Source organism: Sorex fumeus, unplaced genomic scaffold, assembly GCF_029834395.1.
Source record: "Sorex fumeus unplaced genomic scaffold, SorFum_2.1 ptg000098l, whole genome shotgun sequence".
NCBI lineage: Eukaryota > Metazoa > Chordata > Mammalia > Eulipotyphla > Soricidae > Sorex > Sorex fumeus.
In genome coordinates, this window is record NW_026606155.1 from 19,352,513 (window position 1) to 19,366,478 (window position 13,966).

The 13,966-nt window shown below is 51.7% G+C and overlaps 1 protein-coding gene across 2 annotated transcripts in view; it reads right to left on the reverse strand.

Annotated features, from left to right (window-relative positions):
* Positions 1 to 13,966, reverse strand: part of CIPC (CLOCK interacting pacemaker) — an 81,949-nt gene that overhangs the window by 19,317 nt on the left and 48,666 nt on the right. The window contains exon 1 of one of the 2 annotated variants that reach the window (XM_056133631.1): positions 1,172 to 1,299. The exons of the other annotated variant lie outside the window; for it this stretch is intronic. The gene's annotated coding sequence lies outside the window, so the exon portion shown is untranslated. Of the gene's footprint in view, positions 1 to 1,171; positions 1,300 to 13,966 lie in introns of those variants that run through there. 2 annotated transcript variants of the gene reach the window in all.

A 13,966-nucleotide genomic window follows, 5' to 3' on the forward strand; every position in this document is an offset into this window, starting at 1 on the left:
CATCCTCCTATCCGGACGTGGCAATATTCCACAATTCCATCTTCACAGAACGCTATCAATCCTACACGTCTAGGGTTTCTCTGTAGTCATCTTCCTCGGATGTGCTATGCGGGACCGCCCTTCTGAGGCAACGTCTATGTGCACAGAGAACAAAATAAACCCTCCTCCCATCCTTCTTCCCCCGAACCCTCTTCTCCCATTCTCCAACTTGGCTGCAACCTCGTCCGCCCCGCCCGTGTCCACCAAGTGTTATGTGTTCCGTGTAGAACCAGGTACTGGGCTCCCCCACCCCCCGACTGTCCCCCCAAGTCTCCCCTCTTTTAAAGAGCTAAGAGAACTTTCTCAAATCCCCCCCCCCCAGCAGCTCGGGCACAGCACCCACCTCCCCGTTCGCACCAGCCCACGCGGCATCTGTGTGCCAGGCGGCCTGGCTGCGCAGCAGGCCCCACCGAGCGGGCCCCGGGGGACCATGCTGGGACTGGCATGCCACCCGCCTTCACGGGCCCAACGCCTGAGCCAAAGCCAGCCCAGCTAGGTGCCAGGGCTTGGGCAAGCCCAGGGTGCCCCGGCTGTGGCCTGGGCCCTGCACCGGGATCTGGGCCGAGGCCTCCCTCCCATCCACCCCCACTCACTTCTGCCCACCTTCTTCCTCCCCCACCTCGCCTGACACCCGGGGGTAGGGGTGGGGGAATGGAACCAGCAAAGTGGGTGACAGGTCTTCTCGAGGCAATCCGGCACACCTGCGCCCGCACCCCCAGGACAGGCCGGGGCGCCGGGGTCACGGCCATGGCCGCGCACGAGGGGGTCCCCAGCTGCTCCTGAGCCCACTCACCTGTCCACCCCCTGCCCCTCTGCTCGCTGGCGGCAGGCCTCCAGGTTCTGTGGCCCCCGAGGAGGACGAGATCAGCGAGCCTGCACCCCCCACGGGCCCCGGGCAGCGCCCCCCCAGCCCCCGCGACCCCTTCTCACCCACCAGGCCCGCACGCACGCCCCCGGCCCAAGCCAGGAAACGCGGGGGGGAGGGGGGGACGCGTCGGCCCGTCGCCCTGAGAGCCGCAGCTCGCCCTCCCGTGCGCCTCGCCCCCCCGCTCCTCGACCCTCCCCCGGCCCACGCTCGGGAGCCCCAAACTCCCCCTGCTGCCGTCGCGCCCAGCCCGCCTCCCCTTCTCACCTAGGGCCGGAATCGCCGCTCCAGCAGCCGGACCCGCGAGCCCCGCGGCGCATGCGCGAGCCCGGCCCCGCAGCTCCATGACAACGCAGCCGGCGCCAGGGCCCCGCCCCTCCAGGCTCTAAGCCCCGCCCCCCAGGCTCCAGCCCCGCCCGTCTCTCCTCGCGCCGGCCTCGACTGCGGCTCTGTCACGTGGCCCGGCTCGGACGACTCGGCACCATGGAGATGGCTCGCCTTTCTCCTAGAAGGGCCCGCGGTGGCCCCTGTTCTCGCCTCCGCCGGAAGGCGAAGCCGTCGCACGCTTCTCCGTCGGCGCCGACGTCTCCCTGAAACCGGCGCTCTCTCCGCGGAAGGCGGACGTCTCTATCGTGGGCCCGCGGCGCCGCCGCCATTTTGTGCGGAGCCCCAGAGCGCGGCGCTGCGGGGGTGGAGGCGGGGACTGGGGGGGGGAAATGTGGAGGGGGGTTCGGGGCGGGGCCTGGGGCGGGACCGGCGAATCGCAGCGCTCCGGCCGCGGGCGGGGGCGGGGCCCCGCGGGCTGGTGCCGGCGCACAGCCGTTCCCCGCCGCGCGGGAGACGCCCAGGCCGGCTGAGGCGGGCGAGGCGCGCGGCGCGGTGCGCCCGATCCTGTGCCGCCTCGCGACGCGACTCCCCGGGCGGGCACGTGTCACCTCTGCTTTCTCGCGTGTCCTCCGACTACGGGGCCCGCTTTTGTCCCGCGCACCATCCCCCGACCCCCGAGATGGAGGGGACCGTGTTTCTCGTCAGATGTCACGAGCTGTCGCACGTGGGGGAAATAAAAGGGCGGGAAATCGCAGGGATGCGATGCTGATGGCTTGGGTTATTTCTCAGGCTTCAGAAAAGTGCCTTTCAGGCGATCAAAGGGACAAGGGAACATGAAAAAGTTGGCCAAGGGCTCAGAGGCAGGTTCTAGAACCTTCCTACCCAACAGGTAGCCGTGAATTTTTTATTTTTTTGCTTTTTTTGGGTCACATCCGGCAATGCACAGGGATTACTCCTGGCTCTGCACTTAGGTATTACTCCTGGCCGTGCTCAGGGGACCATATGGGATGCTGGGAATCGAACCCGGGTCAGCCGCCTGCAAGGCAAACGCCCTACCCGCTGTGCTATCGCTCCAGTCCTTAGGGTTATGAATTCTTGACTGTTCAAATGAGGAAGTTACCATTTGAGTTGTATTTCAAGCCATCCCCCTCCCCCAACACCTGCAGCTAACAGGGCACTTTCTTGGCCAGCAACGCTTATTGGAGCCTGGGCTGCCCAAGGAAGCTTGGCTGGAAGGTGCAAGGCCAGTGAGCCAGGAGATCGCCCTGCCTCTGTTGGCTTGGTCCTGGTAAATCCAGAGAATCCGCCACCCTTGGAACAGGAAGGCATCACTAGGTGTGGATGCACTTACTCACACAAGCTCTAACAGCACTTGAATGCCTGAGAGTGGAAGGCTTTTGTTTCTGGGGGAAAAAAGTGAAAATAATAATAATTATCGACTAGTAAAGAACCTGGCCATCCCCTTTACACTCTTTCACTTAAGACTCCTCTTCAAATGTTGTAGATGGTGCTCTCGCACCCAGTCTTTATATGGGGGTGCTGAAGTTGATGCCTCTGATGGTGTAGCTGCAAAGTGGAATCTTAACCATCAAGGCATAGTATCCCCCACCCCCTTTTTGAAGCACAATAAAATTTTTTAAAAATTTTCACTTCAGAAGGAGCTGATATGGGAAATAAAGCCATCCTCTGATAAGCAGTGTGAGAAAAGGTGTGAGAAGTGCCAGAGAATTCTGAGCCAAATATAATTGATAAAATCAAGGGAGTTCAAAAAAAATAAAGCAAAATGCTGGAAGGGGGGGTTTGTTGGAGGAGAAAGAGAATAGGAGGTGAAGCTTTAAGGACAGACAAGGGGTCTCGAGAGTACAGGCAGGACACTTGCATGTAGCTGACCCAGGTTTGTTCCCTCAAGCCCCATCAGAAATAAGCCCTGAGCACCATTGAGTGTGACTCCCCACCGCCACCAACAACAAAGGTCGGAGAGATAGGATAGGGGTTAAAGCACTTGCATTGCATGCTGCAGATCCCAACATCAGTTAGTTCCCCAACAACTGCAGGATGTGACACACTCCCCACACCCCAAAATACACAAGGACAAATAAGGACCTGGAGGTAACTTAATAGGTTGGAGCGGAGCACATGCTTTACTTGTTTGAACTCAGTTCAATCCCCAGGCACCTCATGGTGCCCCAAGTACTGTTGGACTGGCTCCCCCAAAAGAGGACTATTGACAATAAGGAAACTAATTTGAAACCTGAGGTTTATTCTTATTCTGCAATGACTATTTTAGTGTTGGAAAGGTATCTTAATTCACCTGGGAAAGTGCCTATCTTTTGAGGACAGTCAACCTTTAGCAGTTACTGGAACGTCAAAGGCAAGCTTGGTAATGAAGCCAAAAGAATCAGATCATGGCTAACCACACCACACTGCTGAATTGTCCCAAGCAAGCCTGGTTTCCACGCTAAAATCTCTGGAGCCTTCTCAGGATGGAGGCAGTCTGAGTCCCTCCCCGCCCAGGGGCCAGTGCTCCTACCATCCTCTGACAGAGACACAGCCTGTGACTTCACAGCTCCACAACTAATCTTGCAGCCTCTGATTTATCCCAGATGGCCCTGTCTCTGGGCTGAGATGGATGGAACCTTCACAGGATGGGCACGCACCATGTCCTTGCCCTGCCAAGAGACTCGGTGCTCCAGCCACCTCCAACATTCTCCAGTATATAAAGGGCCCATATTCACAGCTCCAAGACTAATCTTGAAGAGATGCCAAGCTGCTTTATCGTCCCAGTTCCACAGCTCCTAGAGCACACGGCTACATACTGACAGCCCAGTAGGAGCACAGCAGATTAGATGGGGAAATTGCATGGAATCCCACTAAGCTCAGTGAGTGAAAACCGTTAACACAGAATCTGCTCACCAAGCACCAGACAGCTCAGTAAATCCTCAGACAATGATTTTAATAACAGCATTGTGAGATATATGTTGTAATATAAAGTAGATTATTTTGTGCCTGCTAAGGGGGCAGGCTTGGAGAATAGGTGGGAAACTGGGAACATTAGTGGAGGGAAGTTCATACTGGTGGTAGGATTGGGATTGGAACATTGAATATCTGAAACAACTGTATTACGAATAACTGTGAATCGGAGTGTTTAAGTATGTTTAAAGTTTCAAACACATAGAAAACAGTGTAGGGAGCTGGAGCACAGCGGGTAGGGCCTTTGCCTTACATGCAGCCGACCCGGGTTTGATTCCCAGCATCCCATGTGGTCCCTTGAGCACCTCCAGGAGTAATTCCTGAGGGCAGAGCCAGGAGTAATCCCTGTGCATCACAGGGTGTGACCCAAAAAGCAAAAAAATAAATAAATAAAAATAGTTACAAGCTTAAAAAAAAGTGTGAAAAATCAGATTGAAAAATAAATCAATGTTTTAAAATTTAAAAAAAGAAATCAATTTATTGATTGGTGTATTTTTAGTAAGCTCTCATGTGCTTCTGTGTAGTTAGATATATGGGTAAGCAGTTTATGAAAAGAGTTAAAGAATGTGTGTTTTTGGGGAGGGGTCTCCTAAGCAGTGCTCAGGGAGTCATTGTCAGCCAAACTGGCCAGCAGTGCTAGTGGCTATCAGAGCTACAGCTAGTGGTGCTTGGGTGTGTGTTGGGGATTGAATTTGCATCCCTGAGTGTGCAAAGCTTGTCCCCCAATCACCACTGCACTATCTCCCTGGCCTTTAAGGAATCTTGTTATGTGACCAAACCTATGTCAAGCATTTTCCCCCTGAAGTCTTCATTTCTGTTGTAAGTCTTACGAGTTTAGTGGTTGCTGTCCCATTTGGTGAGGCTGATCTGCTAGTCAGTCGGGTGACAGAGCAAGCCCTGGCTTTGTGCTAGAGTTCTTTCCAGTTGGAGTCTTGTGGTTCCAGAGAGGGCTGGAGAAAGACCTTCGCAGGCTGATTGCATGCTGTGCATGCCAGACACCCTGGTCGGATCCCAGGCACCGCATGGTGTGTCTCATTTGCACACACACCACCCCAAGCACCTCCAGCAACTCACCCTGTAAGCATGGGGTGTGGTCAAAAAAAAAAAACAACTGACTACCAGCAGGGGGCGCCCGGCTCCATTCAATGCTACATGCAAGGCTTTGCAAATGGGCTGTTTTTCCTGGTCGCCTTGGCCGGGCAGAGAGGGGAGGGGGAAAAACACCGCCAGGTAACCTTTTACCTTAGGTTATTGTGTGCTTCTTTCCTGTGAAAAGAAGGGTTTTCAGTCTGGCCATGAAGATTGACCCTGGGGCTAAGTTTTAAGATACTTTAGTATATAATTTTTATATAATTTAATTATATATAATTTAACACGTGAATATAAATTATAATAATATGGATATAACATATTTTATATTATTATAATTTAAAATATACTTTTTTTTCCTTTTTTTTTTTTTTGCTCAGGGGTTACTCCTGGCTCTGCACTCAGGAATTACTCCTGGCGGTGCTTGGAGGACCATATGGGATGCGGGGAATCGAACCCGGGTCAGACACGTGCAAGGAAAACGCCCATCCCGCTGTGCTATTGCTCTAGCCCCTTAAAATATACTTTTTGGGCTTTGGCTTTTCCTGGCCGTGCTGCCAGTGATGCGACTCTGGGCTCAATGTGAGGACACTAGATGGTTTGGGGGAACCCAAGACTTGGGGTTTTCCATTTGTTTGTTTGGGTTTTGGTTTGGGGCTGCACCTGGTGGTGCTCAGGGCTTACTTGAGGCACTGTGTTCAGGTTTCACTCCTGGTATGTGTTGGGGAACTATATGGGGTGCTGGAGATTGAACCTGGGTCTGCTGCTTGCAAGGAAAGGGTCCTACTTGCTTTACTCTCGTCCCTGGTTTACCAGGACTCCTGGGTGTGAAGTGTGTGTGCCAGCCTTTCAGCTGTCTCCCTGGTCCCTGCCATATAAACATTGGACTAGGGAGGGCACAGAGGTTATAGCGCTTGCCTGGCACACAGAGGATCCTGGGTCAATATCCCCAGTACCACATAGGCTCACCAGCACTACCAGGAGTGATCCCTGAGCGCAGAGCCAGGAATAAACCCTGAGAACCACCAGATATGGGCCACCCTTCCCCCCAACACACACACATACACCAATCTATTTTTTGGCCTCTGGTCTATATTTTTTGGCCACACCCTTCTGCTCGGGGCTCACTCCTGGCTCTGAACTCAGGAATCACTCCTGGCAGTACTCAGGGGACTGTATGGGAAGCTGGGGATTGAATCAGGCTTGGCTCTATGCAAGGCAAATACCTTACCTATGGTGCTGCCGCTGCAGGCCCATGTTTATATTTATTAAGGGTCCTGGGATATGGCTCAATGTTAGAACACCGGAGTTGCTGGTGAGAGGCTGTGAGTTCTATCACTATTACCCATATCATTGAGTGCTAGACCAGTGGCACTGCAGTTGGGTCCAGCACTATATGAAGTGTAACAGTCCATCCAGAACCCCCAGCTGGGGTACAGACCCCAACATCACAGGAGCAGCAATAATGGAAGGAGGAGAACTAAAATGAGTTTTAAAATTACTTGTTTTGTATTTATTTTAATAATAAATTTAAAATCATTTTCAAAGGACTTCCATAGTGTGATAGTGAAACTAGTCAGGAAATCTAGTTTCAGATCCAAGCTCCTATCAGCATCACTTTATAAAAAGAAGCTTATCTCACAATTTAAAAATGAATTATTTCTTCTTTATGGAATCTCACATTATTCTTGTTTTCCCGAGTAGCAGTGAAATCCTTGCCCCTGGGACTTGTGTCTTTCTTGGACTATGATGTAAGAACTTTCAGGTTTATTTTCAGAATATTAGTGTGGCCGCCTGTGAAGTAGTTATCCTCCAATCTGAATCTAGCATTAAATTATCAGTGCAAATTCTGTTGGTTTTGGATTCTTAAAATATAATTAGGGGGGGGGGTCGGTCCACAAATCTAACATTAAATTATTAGTGCAGATTCTGTTGGTTTGGGATTTTTTAAAAGGAATTCCTTTGGGGCTGTGGCTTTTGGTCAGAGCTTACTCCTGACTCTGCGCTCAGAGTTCACTCCTGGCAGGCTCTGGGGACCATGTGGAGTGCCAGGAATTGAACTTGGATCAACCACCTGCAAGGCAAGTGCCCTACCCACTGTCCTACTGCTCTGGCCTCTAATATAATTTCTTATTTTGGAGGGCAGGCTATAGTCTCAGAGCTCAGGGATTATTTCTGGCTCCTGGGGGTACTCATGGAACTCTGTGAGATACTTGGGATTTGAACTGAGGTCGCCACATGGAATACAAAGGCCTTAACCTGTGTACCAATGCCCCATGTGTGTGGGGTTTGGGGCAAATTTGCGGGGCCTGGGATCTATACCCCAGCAATGCTCCAGGGATCTTGGGGTGCTAGATATGGAACCCCTGGCTCTCATATATATGAAGCATTGCCCCAGTCCTTTAAAGCTGTCTCCCCCAGCCCAATTCCAGATTTTTGGGTTGGGATCTGGGGCAGGTGGTGGAGAGTTGGGACCACATCCAACAGTGCTCAGAGCCTAATCCTAGTTCTGTGCTCAGGAGTAATCCCTGGTGGTGCTCAGGGGACCATATATGGTGCCTGGAACAGCAGCTATTGCTTTCAGGGTTAGCATCTTACCTCCTGTTTGTTCTACTTCCTGTACTATCTCTCTGACCCTAGTCCCAATTTCTTGTATTTGTTAGGGAGCTGGATCCGGCATTGCTCGAGGCTTACTCCTGGCTCAGCCCTTAGGAAATCATTCTTAGTGGAGGTCAGGGGACCAGACGGGGTGCCGGGGATCAGATCTGGGCGGGCTGCATTGAAGGCAAGCAGTACCTACTGAACTGTCTCTGCCCACCCATCCCAATATTTTTTTTAGAGAATTTGGCAGATGATCAGAATGCTCTTGCTTTGTGCTTCTGTGCATGTTAATGGGGAGTGGCTGCAGCTTTGTATGGGCAGAGTGATCATCAGGGCACGGGGCAGGGGGGTAGAGGGGCGCGGGCAAAGCTTCATGATCCTTTTTTTCCTTAGCATGCAGGTGGCTAGGGCCCACCAGCCAGCTCTGTCCTTGGTCCCTATTCTCAGGGGAGTATGTGGAAGCACAGGAACATTTAGAGGTAACTTTCTGTCCCTTCTGGGTATTGATGGGTGCAGGTTGGATTTCGGGACAATGGAAACAATCCCAGCAGCCCTCCATCTTCATGCCAGTTCCTGAAATGAAATCCCTCTAAGTATATTTGCTCACTTTGCAAATCTTCCAGAGCTCAAGATGACTTTCTTCCATAGCCCCTAACATGGATCTATGGCTGTGGAACTGCTGTTCTTGTCTTCCTGCAAAGGAAAAGGATGAGATAGGGCCATGTCCCATGTGAAGGCCCCAGCAGTAAGTGGCCAAGTGGATCTGAAAATTGTGGACCTTTGCTTGTAGCCATGCTGCTCAACGGCCCGGGTAGAGGGGGGATGGTAAGAGCGTGACCTTTTGGCTGGGCTGAGGGGGCAGCTGGTCTGAAGGGAACTCAAAGGCGCCCAAGCACAGACAGGCACTTGTATGGGAGAGGGTACCAAGGACAGATAGGGGCACCGCAGTGTCAACCAGCAGTGAACACCGGCACCTGGTTCTTTTTATTTCCCTCTGACTATGACTTATTCTGGGGGAGGAAGGAGAGCGTAGGATGAGGTTCACAATAATGTCGACATGCTCCCTTTCCGGACTTTTCCTTGTGACATCCCCCTTCTGGAATAATTTTACTAGATCTTTTTGTGGGTTTTTGTTTGTGTTGGTGGCTACGTCTGGCACTCCTGGCTGATTCCTGGCTCTGCACTCAGGAATTTTTTTTCTGGTGGTGCTCAGGGGACCAGATGGGATGCCACGATTGAACCCAGGTAGGTCTTGTACAAGGCAAATGCCCTACCTGTTGTACTATTGCTCTGACCCTTCTGGAATGATTTTAGTGGACAGATTTAGGTGTCCTCTCCACCCATGGACTTTTGATTTAAACTCCAAGTTTTACTCTCTCCAGATGACCCAGACAACTCAACTGTTGGGTTGCCCCTTTGGAGCCATTTGATTTAGACTCAGAGCTTGTCATCATAATCTTCTGTCCCCCTGCAAACAACTCTGGTGAGTTCCCCACTGGCATGGAGCTGCCAAAAATGGGGCTACCAGCATAGATCCAGATGGAGCCAGGACTCCTCGGTGGAGTCGGACACTTCAGTGACAGGCAACTGGCCACAAAGCCAACCAGCCTCAGGCAGAGCCTGCCCGTGGATGGCACGGAGCACTTTCTCTCTCATGACTTGATTCAGATGCCTTGACATAGCCATTCCCTGGGAACCTCTCTTCCACCCTGCTCTCCTCCCCTCTCCCCCGCCTAAGTGCCTGCAAGGGCAGGGTTCTAGCTAATGTTTTCTGCCACAAAGTGATAAAGGTTTGACTACCCAAGGAATCCCAGCATCCTGAAGATTTAGCTGTGTCACCCACACCACTGACCCAGCTCCACCAGTGGGGAGTCTCTTCCCAAGCCGTGGGTGCTGGGGCAGCCCCGACAACTCCTGCCTTTGGTGAGTTTCCCAGCCTGCCAGCTCTGCCCATTCCAGGCCTTCTATTCACAGCTCCTGGAGGCATTAGGGTACTTTGGAGAGGTGGAGTGGAGGAAGTCACTGACAACTTTTGTTCCCTGGTGTAATCCTGGCCAAGAAATTCCAGAGTTGGGGCCAGAGAAAGTACAGTGGGTAGGGCACTTGCCTTGCACGTGTTTGACCTGGGTTTGAGCCCCAGCATTCCATATGGTCCCCTGAACCCTGCCAGGAGTGACGCCTGAGAGCTGAGCCAGATGTAAGCCCTGATCACCACTAAGTGTGGCCCCCAAACAAAATAAAACAAAGATATTCCAGAGCTTCCTTTGCTCCTCCCAGATTCATCCCAACCCTCTCCCCCTACTCCCCCAAGGCATTGGAGAGTCTCTAGGTTCTGAGCAGATGCTGTGGAGCGAACGTGCGTGACACTTGATTTGACTCTTGGCTGACCACTCCTCAGAGGACCTCTGAACACCTGGTCAACAGAGGTGACAAATGCAATAGCATTTCCTCTAGAAACGGGACCAGGCTTACGACTTCCCACACAAGCACCAGCACCCCACTTTCCAGTGCAGATCTAGGACCTTCAGCAGGCGTCCCACCTCGAGTGAACCCACTTGTTCATGCAGCATCAGCTCACATCAAATAATGGGGCCCAGCTGTTGGACTGAGCCTTTGCCCAGTTTTTCATCAAAACTACCTAGTGGCTCTCCATTCAGGACCTGCTTTCTCTCCAATGGTTCAGAGTCTGAGGTGCCCCATTTGGATCTCACCCAGAAGCCTGGAAAGCAAGTTGTTAATTTCTGAAGAAGACTTCAAGATGACATTTTCAGGATGGGTGTATGTAGGTGGGGTAACATATATTCTTTTAGGGTTTTTTTTTCTTTCCACATATTTTTTATTAAAGCACTGTGATTTACAGTTATTCAGAGTTGAGTTTTAGACATACACTATTGCAGCACCCATCCGTAGCCAGTGTCAACTTCCCTGCCATACCCCCGTACCCCCACCCTGCCTGCCCTCTTGACAGACACCATTCGGAGTTTGGGTCTCTGATTTCAGTGTTTTTGACCCTGTGATTTGGATATTTGGCTCTATGATTCCTTAATAAAGTAAGCCGGAAGAAGAAGGATAGACACAGGATGATATCACTCATATGTGGTATTTAGAATATCTGGATGAGGAGGTCTGGAATGATACTACAGCAGGTAGGGCATTTGCCTTACATGCAGCCGACCCGGGTTTGATTCCCAGCATCCCATATGATCCCCCAAGCACCACCAGGAGTAATTCCTGAGTGCAGAGCCAGAGTAACCCCTGTGCATCACCCAGTGTGACCCCCCAAAAAAGAGTATCTGGATGAGGGCATGCAATGTTTTAAAGGGGGAATGCCCTGATCAAACTTGGCCCTTGAGTATAAAAGAGAGGAGAGTGGGGGCGTGGGGGAGACAGATGAGAAACAGCAGGAGCCAGGACAGTGGGTCAGGTGCAAAGGTGGTGTTGAGGGATGATAGGGCCAAGTATCTTCTGAGGGTTTTAATTCTGGGGAGTCATCCTTTTGAAAATTCATATGAAGAAGATGAGTCCTCTTAACCTCCTAGATGTGGAGTGGTATTTAAGCTAAAGTTCTCTTTTCCTTAATGTCGGAGACGCCCTGAAAGAGTCCTTACTCATTCTCAGATGCTGGGTGGCGTTTCCAGTCTGTCGCAAAAGCAGCAACGTCAATACCACTTGGAGTGGGATTCAGACCAGGCAGCCCATTTGATTAAAATGTCGGGTAATCACGTCCAAACAAAGAGATGCCTAAGAGCCTTTTCTTCAGGTAAGGAAAGTGCCATCCATTCACCCACCCACCCCGACTTGGGTTTCTTTGAAAATTGGAGTGTTCCATTTTATGACTTAAAAGGCTGCTTTTATCCGGTCCAATCTCAGCCCTGCTGGAACAGTGGGGCTGGAGCCTGGAGCCCTTCCTGAGTGGACAGCCACCCCCAGGCAGAGCCGAGTGCTTCTAGTCTCCTGCTTTGCGCACAGGAAGAACAGGAGCCCCCACAGGATTCACCCACAGGGTAAATCCTCGCCAGACTGTCTGCTCTTGGCAGCTCATGAAATTTTCCCCGCAGCACTTTCTGATGGGGCGTGGGGGTTTTCTCCCGCGTCTGTGCCCTTCAAGAGCGAATGTGTCACCCAGGAGCCCGTGTTCTTGGTTGTCCTTTACCTGTTGTCTCCTCGTGTCACATCCAGCAAAGAAAGCAGATAACAGCTTCATCTCGATGACACCAGGAATTACCGTGTGGTTGCTTAGCAACCAGCATCGCGCAATCAGCGAGGTCCCTGCTCCGGAATGCAGAGTGGCTGCTTTGCCTTTCAAGAATGACTGTATTTGCATATTTCTTTTTAGACTGCTAGACAAATAGGTGTCTTTTCCCAGACTCTTTAAAGTGGCCTATTAAAAATGGTCTTTGTATTGTTCTATTTATTTTCACTAGCCCACTACATAAAAAAGAACAATTAGCAAATCACTATTACAGCCATTTAATTTGGTAAGCACCTTCTCAAGCCATACTGGAAGCAGGAAGGGGAGATAAGGATGAAGGGGGGAGGGCAGTCCCTGGTCTCAGAACCTTTCTTATAGGTGTCTGTGACTCATTTACTCATACACAGTGTGGGGGTTAGTGTGTGTGTGTGTGTGCGCGCGCGTGTGTGTGTGTGTGTGTGTAACGAAGGTATGTTTGTTTAGAAATTAAGACAATGGGCTGGGATTTGCATGTGGTTGACCCTGATTTGATCCTCAGCACCCCATCTGGTCCCCCCTTAGCCCTGGCCAGGAGTGATCCCTGAAGAGAGAGCCAGGAGTCAGCCCTGAGCATTGCTGGGTGTGCCCCACGCACCCCCCACCCCCAAAAATGTTCTTTTGTTTTGGATCAAAGTATTTCTCACTTTTTTTTTTTTTTGCTTTTTGGGTCACACCTGGCGATGCACAGGGGTTACTCCTGGTTCTGCACTCAGGAATTACTCCTGGCTGTGCTCAGGGAACCATATGGGATGCTGGGAATCGAACCCACAGCGTGCAAGGCAAACGCCCTACCTGCTGTGCTATCTCTCCAGCCCCGCATTTCTCACTTTTTTGTTTTTGCTTTTTGGGCCACACCTGGCAATGCTCAGTGGTTACTCCCAGCTCTGCACTCAGGAATTACTCCTGGCAGTGCTCGGGGAACCACATGGGAAGCCAGGGATCGAACCCATGTTGGCCACATGCAAAGCAAATGCCCTCCTTGCTGGACTGTTGCACTGGTCCCTCATTTCTCAGTTTTAGACTTCTGCAGTCTGTTCAAACAGCAGCCATCAGTTCAGAATCTCTCTGCTGACTCGACCCCTGTTGGCATTGCCGTGATGAAGCTCTTGGATAGTGCCCCTTGGGCACTCAGGATGGGATGATGCTATCCCGAGTCTGAGCTGCAGTCTCTGCACAGTTGTTCACAGCTTCTCACTTCTTTGGCACACCCTGTTTGGGGAAGCCCCTCGCCCTTCTTTGCTGTGCACCCCTGTGTGGGCTGTTCTCCCACTGTCCACCTGAGGAAAGGCTTGGGAACGCCCAGTTCTTGTATGGGTGAGTGCTCAGGTCACTTGAACTGCCTCTACCCAGGTGCCTAGTTCTTTGCCATGGTCAGGCTACTCCAACAGTGCTGGCATGGGTTTCCAGACCTGCTGATGGGCTGCAGGAAGAGACTGGGGAAAGAGGGACTCTCCTTCCTCCATCCTCCTCCTTGCTATTTCTATGGGGCTTTGTGAGTGCCCTTTACAGATGAAGCGCCAAGCGCCAAGCACCAACACAAACCTTTGTAATGAGTCCAGGATCAAGGAGACAGAATAAGAATAGGACACCTTGAGGCTCAGAGGAAGCTCAAAGTTCTGAGCATGAGGGTGGCCCAGGTTCAATCCCTAGCACCGCATAGCCCCACAAGCACTGCCCAGAGTTGGCACAGAACTGGTAGTTGTGTGTGGGTGGTGGTGGCATCTGTTTCTAACAATGGATCAAGCCAGGAGTATTGCTCCGTAATAGAGCACTGCCTTGCATCGGGAGACCTGAACCTGATTCTCAGCAGCAAATGATTCCCCGTGTAACCCTAGCCAAGAAAT